Here is a 10,284-nt window from a genome sequence, read left to right as displayed (position 1 = left end):
TTTACAATTTTTACAGAAACCAGATGGCAGTTATAAGAGTCGAGGGCCATGAAAGGGAAGCTGTGGTTGGGAAGGGAGTGAGACAGGGTTGTAACCTGTCCCCGATGTTATTCAATCCGTATATTGTGCAAGCAGTAAGGGAAACAAAAGAAAAATTCGGGGTAGGTATTAAAATCCACGGAGAAGAAATAAGAACTTAGAGGTTCGCCGATGACATTGTAATTCTGTCAGAGACAGCAAAGGACCTGGAAGAGCAGTTGAATTGAATGGATAGTGTCTTGAAAGGAGGATGAGATGAATGTCAACAAAAGCAAAACGAGGATAATGGAATGTAGTCGGATTAAATCAGGTGATACTGAGGGAATTAGGTTAGGAAATGAGACACTTAAAACTAGTAGATGAGTTTTGCTATTTGGCAAGGAAAATAACTGCATGTAACACAGCTGGTGGCGTTGCTTCCCTTTCTGGAGAAATAGCGACCTACTGTTTTAGAAGTTCTTATTGGAGCCAGTTATTTGTTGTAACCTCTTGCTTCACAGTGTTGTATGCAAATGTCACGATGGGCAACACTGTATCCCAATCTCTCTGTTTGACAGCCATGTACATCACGACTATGGCTACTAGCGCCTTATTAAAGCGTTCTGAGAGACAACTCGTGTCTGGGTAATGTCGCAACCTAAAATTACCTCTGATACTATTCTCTACCAGAAAACATTACCACAGAGATAAATATTCTCTGTTCTTCAAAATGATGTCTTCTGTAAGCAACCTTGCATTTTACAGAGGTTTGGCAGTCGGCACAACATTGGTGGCAGCATAACGAGTGAGGTAGTTAGTGCAGAATCCATGTATCCCATTTGTCGACTTTGCAAATCTCCACAAGAGGTGGACTGCCACTGCTGCAGGAAGAATTAGTACCATATGGCCCAGAAGTAAATGCGACACTTGCTTCTCTCTCTGGCATTCCTTGTAGCGGCTCCAGCAAAGTTCAACGGCTCGACAGATACCTGATCAGCGATACCTCCGTCTTATTCTGTTTGGTGTCTTCACAATTGTGGAGCGTCATGAGGATATCTGAGCCGTAAATGAGCTGGTATGAAGAGCAACTATTCCCACTCCATCGTATCATGGTTCTGCATATACAATTTTACGTTTATTAATTGCAGTTCTCCTTTGGTTGTGTCTTCTCCTTCAGAGCTTTATGGTTTTCTGCAATTCCAGATATTCTCTCTTTCCAGTAGCAAGGTCGTTTCACGCAGCGATGATTCAGATTTCATCCATGCTGCTGTGTTCCTTCACAGGACTACTTTAAAGGCAGCTGGTGTACTTGCGTTTATGTCTCGTTTTGTGTACCACTGTGGCGTTGTGTTCCTGAATCGGCAGTGCCCATCTCACTAGTTGTCATCCAACATAGAGAATGGTGGTCCTTCAGCACAACGAATGATTTGTTAAATAAATATGGCTGGAGTAGTAGTTGGCCCAAAAAACTGCAAGGCACTCCTTCATGGTTGTAGAGTAGTTCCTCTCGGAGTTGAGGAAAAGGAAGGAAGGAAGGAAGGAAGGAAGGAAGGAAGGAAGAAAGAAAGAAAGAAAGAAAGAAAGAAAGAAAGAAAGAAAGAAAGAAAGAAAGGGGTAAAGGTGTGAGAGGAGGACAAGGAGGAGGTGGAGGGGGGAAGAGGAAGGGGAGAGACTCAGTACTCCCAATCGTCATCGTCCCAGTACACACATGAACCAATTGGTGGAAACTGGTTTGCCACGTACTCCCAATCGTCGTCGTCCCAGTACACACATGAACCAATTGGTGGAAACTGGTTTGCCACTTAACGAAAATTCAACATGCTCACAACCAACTCTCTGTATGAATTGTGAGAGCAATGACCCTTTCTGATTCTTGAAGTGTGCCACCCTAATCAAGGAATGCAAGATCCAGGAACTGAAGGTCACAGATCGCTTCTCATATTTTCAAGTTTGGAAAAAAATATGATCTTTTGTATCCAGTCTCAGTGATATATATTTTTGCCCCTACTATGGCCAGGTCATTAGTAGAATATGGCGTATCCTCTCCCTCGACATTGACTTTTGGCAGTTATGCAAATAAACGTGAGTATGGGGGCTACAGGCCCTCTCTTGTCGTGGCACTATCTTTGAGAATTACTCCCCACACCTGGCTGGAGAAACAGCATCCTCCACTGGCTTCTACCAGTCACAGGGCTGCCATGGGAATCCACATATCAGAAACTAGATACTAGTCAGTGATTGAAGATGCCACGGACTACGGTATCTGAGGCTATCTATTCTCTGTCGTTTCTAGACCCACACCAGATAAGCCCTCACAAAATTCTGGATCGCCAAAAGCTGTGGAAGAGAAAAGGAAGAAATTTTAGGAGAAAGCTACCTCAGCGACCCTACAGCTGCTAGATCGTTCCATGCTGTCGTACTGTAAACCAATGTTCTCTGCGTCCCCCCCTCCTCTCTCCCCTCCTTCCATTCGAACTGCAATGGATGTCAGTCATCTGGCAGAACTAAAACTATCTTCCTCTTATTCTGTAATTTGTGTTGTTCTCCAAGAAATACCTTTTCCTGATGACGAATCCCCAAATCTTCAAGGTTGCCGTACTGGCCACGACATAGAAGCTAGAGGGATCTGTACATTGGTTGGAATAGATATCATCGAATGGATTCCTCTCCATAGCCTGTTGGAAACTGTGAGTGAAAATGAGCTCATCAGTCACCATTTGTAGCGATTATTTATCTCCAGCCAGAGACTTAGAGATGACGACCTTAATCTAAAAACTAGCGAAGTTCCCCTCCTCCTTTTCTCCACTTGGGTGTTTCAAAATGTGGTGGTAATTTGGAAATGTATGGTAAGTTCCTATGGGACCAAACAGGCTTACACACTTCTTAATCTAACTTTAACTTACGCTAAGGACAACACACACACACATGCCCAAGAGAGGACTCGAACCTCCAATGCGGGGAGCCCTGTGAACCATAGCTAGGCACCTTAGACTGCGTGGATACGTCGTGTGGCGTTTCAGAATGTACCACACCCTGTGAGGGAGAACTGCTTCGTCTCATAGAAGCCATCTGATTGATCACCTTTTTTAAATCTTGATTTGTGTCTTGTCAATCTGTTCATGGCACCTAAATAGCTATCAATCTTACGATTTCTTCCCCCAGTTTCATGGCTTCGCCACAGAGTTCACTGTACGGCGATTTTTGAACAGTTATCACTTTAAGGTGACACTGTCACTTCCTTTTCACCGCCTTACAAACCAGTAGCAAAGTTGGGATCTCCAGAGAGCTAACTGGCAATTGCATACCTCTGCTCTCACCTTTGTCCACTCTGACATATTGCATCTACAAGATTGTGTGAGACGTCTCCGACGCGACCATTCATGCTGTTGGATCCGCTGTTGCTCTTTCTGCATGTCCACTCTGCTACTGGTTGGGGCATAGTGGACCAAAAACATTGCAACAGTTATTCAGGCTATCATCGAAAGGCCCTGAAACGTCTCAGTTGTGGGTCCTTTGCAGACCACCATCTTTCTTCACTTTTAAGCATCTTTGCTCTAAGACATGCTATCAAGTTAAATGCAGTAAGAAGGAATGCTGGGAGCACTGTCTCTTCCTTGGGAACACACGCATTTTCATCTCAGGTGTGGGCAAATCTCCATAGTCTACTTGGCCAGAAAATATCAGCAACTGATACAGGTCTCTTCCTTCAGGGTGGTTTTGTACTGATGCATCAGTTCTTGCTGAAAACTTTTCAGTGACTTTTACGACCTCATCTTATCTGACTAACCCCCCCCCCCCCCCGCCTCATATCGCGCTGAAGTATGTCAAACGAATGATTATTTCATTGACTGGGAGATACTTAAGGCTGTCGATATGCTACACAATGTCTTCAGGCCCTGATGCAAGTCATAATCAGACGAACCACCGTCTATCCGTTATTCAGATTCTATCTGCTCAAGGTATTCAACTGTATTGGGCTAGCAGGTGTTTTCCCTTCGCAATGGGAAGATAATACCATCGTTCAAATCCTTAAACTAGGCAAAAACTAAATATCCATGTACTGCTAATGACTAATTAGCCTCACCAACAAACATTGCCAACTTCTTGAAAGGATGGTAGCTTGATGATTATGCTGGGTTCTTGAAATGCGGGGGCCTTTTGCCTCCCTACCAGCTGGCTTCTTCTAAATACCAACACCTCACTGCTGTCTTTTTTACATACCACAGGCATACAACACTGCTTGGAGCCATAAAATTTTACTTACCTGCCATGAGTGGGACTTTCAAGGATACTTACCCATTTTTATTCGTCAGTTTTTACCCTATCCATTGTGTCAGTTCTTCGCTCAGTTCCCCACAGGTCCAGGAGTATGACGTCCTACAGGGCTCCATACCGAGTGTTACTCTCTTCCTCATCAATATCAATGGGCTAGTTACCTCCATCAGACCACTGGTAACCCCCACACTATACTTAGACAACTTTTGCATTTGGTATAGCTCCCAATATGTAGCGCTGGCTGAACGACAGCTCCAAGGTGCCATTCAAAGGGCTTTGGCTTCGACCCCTTCCCATAACTTCCAATTCTCAAATGCAAAAACGCGGATCATGCATTTATGTCGTCATACCACGGTCCCTCATGGCTGAGAATTGTGCTTGAGTACCCAGTGCTACGATATTGTCGCACAGTCCCGATTTTTTGGGATTCTCTTTGATAAAAATCTGACATAACTGTGCCATACCCATGAACTAAAGATTAGCTGTTTATTAACTAAAGATTATCTGTTTATTGTATGATGAAAACATTTATTATGAACAACATTTTCGGAGAAATGTGCACAATCACAAATTCATAAAATCCTGTATCTCCAGATCTAGCTCCCTGATCGATTTCATTGCATTATTTAGTGTGTGATGAATGTCAATTATAATTCCTTTGAACACTCGAAGAGGACAGTCAGCAATCATATGGTGGCACAACCGACACAATTTGTAAAGTTACACCATCTTTACTTGTGCATTAGATAACCACATCTCCTTGTCCTCCACTGACGTCTGGGGAGATTGAATCCTTGTATCTGCATGGAAGGGTTATCGGCTAGATATTTTTTGACTACAGATGACTGCTCCCACCGAATTTTTAATGAATGGTTGACACTGGAAAAAGAACCAACGAGGTTGTTTGCTTTGCTCTGTGATGGTATACTTGATTTCAAGTGTTGGTATTCTGCTTGTGCAATATCTCGATGAATGCGTAGCTGAGGATTCTTCTGAATGTTGTTCCAGACCTTCAGGACAGCTTCTGGTCTTCTTAGAGCTGGAGGTAGGATCTATCTGAGACAGGATACGTTGTTTGCATTGGCTGACTGGGATGCACATCTATCTTCTTAGCGAGAGGACTATTGAGCCAAGTCGAACAGCAGTATGTAGCCACAAAGTATGATAGGTTTAAGGCTATGTATCTTAAAACATGTGCATTAGCTCTCCATGAGGTACCAGCAAGGTGTTGAAACATTTTGTCTCTCGTTTTGACATTAGCACCTATATTTGAAATGCGCTGCTTGTAAGTTAGTTCTATTTAGCGTTATTCCTAGATATTTTAGTGCACTGCAGTATGGAAAGACTTGCCTCTGACCCTAGCTTCTACATTTGTACTTTGCCTGTCCGTTGTGTAGATGAAATGCAGATGTAACTTTTCTGAGGATTTGGGTGGATACACTGGCTTTCGAAGAATACGTTCAATACTAACATATCATTGGATAAACTGGTTTCGAGCGTCAGAAAAGGTGGAGCTCTGGGTCACCAAACAAACGTGATCAGCATAAATGAATTTTCTTGAAGATATTTCCTGTAAGTCATGTGTGCCAATTGAAAAGGAGAGGAACCAGAATCGATCCTTGAGGTCAGCCATTTAATTTATACTCTTCTTCTGTCATTGTCAGGATAGCCAGAGAGTATCTATTGATTAGCATGTTGTTAAGTAGGTCTGAAAATTTACAGCATGAGACAACATTCATAAATTTCAAAAGAAATCTCATCGCCAAAGAGTGTCATATGCAGCTGAGAGATCCAAAAAGGCAACTACACTTGCTGATTTCTTCTCATGCTCATTTTTTATGGAAGCAGGAAGAGAGGGTACCTGATGGTTACAGCTTCTTCCTGGTCTGAGTCCTGCTCGCTCAGTAGGGGTGTCTTTGCCAATTCCTTCAAAAATTCTATTGTAGATCAGACTCTCACAGAGTTTGTATGTTATATTAAGAAATGCTACTGTGTAAGTTTTCCTCTTTTGTGGGATCTTTATTTGGTTTCAGTGTGGTTAATACTTCTGTTTCCTTCATTTGAGCCATCTAATATTGGAGTCTGTTTGCTCTGCAAATTCAGTCCAGTTGTTTTTCCTGAGGTTCCATCCCAGTTTAGGACGTGGTCATATAACATTATAGACATCCCCACTTCTATCATAATACATTTGTGTTGACTATTGGGGGGGCGAATCATATCTAACTGAGCGAACACTAAGACTGAATTGTGAAATGTAGATCTGAGATGTATCCTCCACGCCATTAGCTGAGTCAAAAGCAGATAGACCTTTAGGATTATAAATTAATTTCACATGTTCAGTTTCTCAGTTTCTATTTAATTATCAAGTGCTTGACCATTAATGTCGTTCTTTTTGTAGCTTGAGAGATGATGATGATGACTGTTGAAGTCACTAAGAACTAAAGCTGGGTGTTTGAGGTGGTAGGGGACTCTTAGGTCAGTTAGTCTCTGGGGGCTGGTACACGTTCACTACAGAGAAATTTTCAGTTGTTACTCTTGTAGTAAACGTGTCATTTTCAGAGTTTACTGGCAATAGCTGGTAAATTCTGAAAAGTCTTGACGTATCTTGCAAGGCTGTACTTAGAATGTTAATTAGGAGCTGTTAATTTAAAGCCTGAAATTTTCCCTCTGCTCTGTAATTATTCTTTTCATGTTTCTTGGAGCACAATGGCATTGACTGCATACTTCTATGAGAGCCTGGAAAAATATTTACACTTCGCTCGATGTATGCCTTCGATATTAAGTTGAAAAATAAAAAAAAGATGGTCCAATTCTATGAACATGTGGCTCCAGAAAGGAATTTTCGAGTTCTTTTATGTCCTTTGACAGAGAGGTCTTTCCTAACAGTTCGGTCTCATTTTATAATTTATTTTGTAGCACCGCCCATGGATCACATATAGGGTAATTAAAAGCTGTACCTAATGTGTGTTGCTTCACATCCGTAGACTACCAGTTGGAATGCCCCTAGAAGCCCTCTGCTGGGACCACCACCTAACCTCCTTAGAACGTACTCCTCGAATTTTCTCACGACCTCTCTCCCCCCTTCCCTAGTTAGAATTACAACCATAATCTTTCAAGGAACTAAAGTTTCAGTCACTCCTATGGCTTTTTGGCATCTGTTCCTCCCAGTTGTACATTTACACTGATGGCTCTAAGACCATAGATGGAACACGATATGTTTTTACATCTCCTGTTAGTCAGGAACAGCATTTGTTACCAGCAACGTGTAGTGTTTTTATGGAAGAACTGCGAGTCAAGAACAGAGCCCTTTCTTTTATTAATCAGATCTCCCTCGACGGCATTTTTATTTGTAGTGTCTCAATGATGAGTTTCCAAGACTATTAATCGATGTTACTCTTGCCACCCTGAGATATCTGCTATTCATGCCTTTCTTCTGACCTTAATCGTACTGCCTTGTCAGCTGTTTTTCTGTGGGAACTCAAGTACTCATGGGAATGAAAAGTGCGACCGTTTGGCTAGAGAAACGATAACTCATCAAAATTACACTGTGACGATCCCAGGTGCGAATCTGTGGATGCAAATAAGACCTCTCCCCAGTCGAACATGGATAAAAAATTGGTGGGCTACTGCCTCCTCTAAGTCTGCACTATCAAGAGCCTAATGCTGCATGGCACTCCCTCTTTTGTTTGTCCCAGAAGGATTCCACCATCCTATGTCGCCTCTGCATCGATCAGATTAACCCATAGTTTTATGTATATGGGGCAATTAAATGAAACCTAGTCACCAGTGTAAAGTTACGGTACCGATTTTATTAAATAAAAATGTAATTATAAACATTACATATATACAAAAATGTTCGCCAAAACTGTTGGCAAATTTATCCCATTGTGACAACCCGGTCGGTTCCATCGTTGAAGAAGGTAGTAGGCTTGTGTCAGATCCAGACCTGGACCCAGTCACACACTCCGTCGTCCTTTGCGAATCTATGTCCGCGAATAGCTTGTTTTAGAGGTTCATGCACATGAAAGTCACACGGTGAAAGGGTGGGACTGTACAGTGGAGTCCCAGCGTTTACATCGAAACTGGTCAGTTTGAGAAAATAGATGAACAGGAGTCAGATTTTAGCATACAGTCTCCATTTAAACAATGTTTAACAGAAAGTAATCAGAAATTGCCAGTTCATCTTCATCAAAGCAGTTATAATCCCATTAGTATGCAGAATCAGTTATCTTTATTACATCAGAATATTCCGGGACTCAAAAATAAAGTTGATGAACTACTCATTTGTATCGATGAAATGAATTCATCGAACGAAATTGACATAATCTGCCTCTCCGAACATCAAGTGACCACTGGTATAGATATGTTAGACATTTCAGGATTTAAGCTAGCTTCCTACTTCTGCAGAGTAGATATGGATGGAGGAGTTGCCACATTTATTAAAAACTGCCATAAATTCAAGAACATTGACATTAATAAATTCTGTTTAGAGCAGCATCTAGAAGCATGTGCAACAGAAGTAGAGTTCCATAACAGATCCTAAAATAACAGTAACTATTTACCGAGCACCTGCAGGAAATTATAATCTATTCATAAATCTAGAAGCTCTTTTGGGTATTTAACAGTAAGAAACAAAGAAATTTTGATTGCTGGTGACTTTAATACAGATTTTCTAATTGAATCTTCCAGTAAACATTTACTGCAGTTAGTAATGTTGTCTTTCAATCTAACTCACACTGTAAACTTTCCAACTAGGATCACTAAATCCTTAAGGACAGCCATTGATAACATTTTTATAGACATATCAAAGGAACAAAATCATATCATAAAACCTGTAATAAATGGACTATCAGATCATGACATGCAGCTCCTTGTTTTACATGTTAATTCTAAGCAGATTATCAAGACTGCTAAATCTGAGTACAGGAGCATATTCAATCAACCAAAAATTGAGTGTTTTAGAAAACTGCTCAAAGATATGAACTGGAAAGATGTTTATAGTGCTCATGACATGAATGAAAAATATAACACATTCATGAACAATGTCAGTACCATGTTTGAAAACTGTTTTCCTCTAAAAGTTACTCAAATTAAACAGAAGTCTATAATAAAACCATGGATCACACAAGGAATAAAGATTTCCTGTAAGACAAAGGAAAATGTATCTGTCGACCAAGAATAGCTCCAATGCTGATGATTTAGCTAAATACAAGGAATACTATTAAATATTAAAAACGTAATTCAAACATCTAAACAAATACACTACGAGAAGAAGATAGCAATGTCAGGGAACAAAATAAAAACAATATGGGATATAGTGAAAGAGGAGACTGGTAGAACCAGAAAGGAACAGGAGCAAATAGCACTAAGGGTAGATGACACATTAGTAACCGATGGGTATAGTGTGGCAAATCTATTTAACAAGTACTTTATATCTGTTACTGATAGAATGGGATTGTCAGGATCAGTAAATAATGCCCTTGAATATCTGAAAATAGCTTCAGGTACATGAATATGTCACTCACTTCACCAAAAGAAATAACTTCCATAATAAAATCTTTAAAAACAAAGCATTCTAGTGGTTATGATGAAATATCAACAAAGTTAATTAAGGGATGTTCTTGTGAGTTTACTACAATTCTAAGTTACTTGTGAACCAGTCAATTATAATTGGGACATTTCCTGACTGGCTGAAATATGCAAACGTTAAGCCTCTATTCAAGAAAGGGGATAAAGAGATGCCATCAAACTACAGACCGATTTCACTTTTGCCAGCATTCTCAAAAATTTTAGAAAAAGTAATCTACAGGCAGCTTCTCAACCATCTGACCACAAATAACATATTATCAAGAACACAGTTTGGATTTCTTAAGGGTTCTGATATAGAAAAGGCTATTTACACCTACAGTGAAAATGCACTTAATTCATTAAATAACAAGTTACAAGCAGCAGGTATTTTCTGTGATTTGTCAAAGGCATTCGATTGTGTAA

Source organism: Schistocerca gregaria, chromosome X (assembly GCF_023897955.1).
Source record: "Schistocerca gregaria isolate iqSchGreg1 chromosome X, iqSchGreg1.2, whole genome shotgun sequence".
NCBI lineage: Eukaryota > Metazoa > Arthropoda > Insecta > Orthoptera > Acrididae > Schistocerca > Schistocerca gregaria.
This window is presented reverse-complemented; position numbering follows the sequence as displayed.